This window comes from Myotis brandtii, unplaced genomic scaffold (genome assembly GCF_000412655.1).
Source record: "Myotis brandtii unplaced genomic scaffold, ASM41265v1 scaffold64, whole genome shotgun sequence".
Taxonomy (NCBI): Eukaryota; Metazoa; Chordata; class Mammalia; order Chiroptera; family Vespertilionidae; genus Myotis; species Myotis brandtii.
In genome coordinates, this window is record NW_005370460.1 from 537531 (window position 1) to 537931 (window position 401).

Here is a 401-nt window from a genome sequence, read left to right on the forward strand (position 1 = left end):
GGACCCCAGTCGATGGGTGCCTTCTCTTCTCCTCTTAAAGCTTCATAGAGAGGCTTGGCCAGGTCTGAAAACCCTGGGATCCAGATTCGACAGAACCCTGCCGCTCCCAGGAATTCCCGAACCTGCTCCCGGGTACTAGGGACTGGGATGGCACACACTGCCTGCTTCCTTTCAGTCCCTAGCCATCATTTCCCTTGGGATTGGATATTGGCGGATTTTAACAGGCTGTGCCCCAGGCTTTAAGTCGATCAGCACCGGGGCGTGGTCCTTAGCCAGGCCTGGAGGATTCCCTTCTGCCCAGACCAGCGGGAATTCCTTCTCTACTTCAGATTCTAATGGTGAGGCCTTTGGCTGGGGGTATAAAGTTGCTTCCATCACGGTGACAGCAGCATGAGGTAATT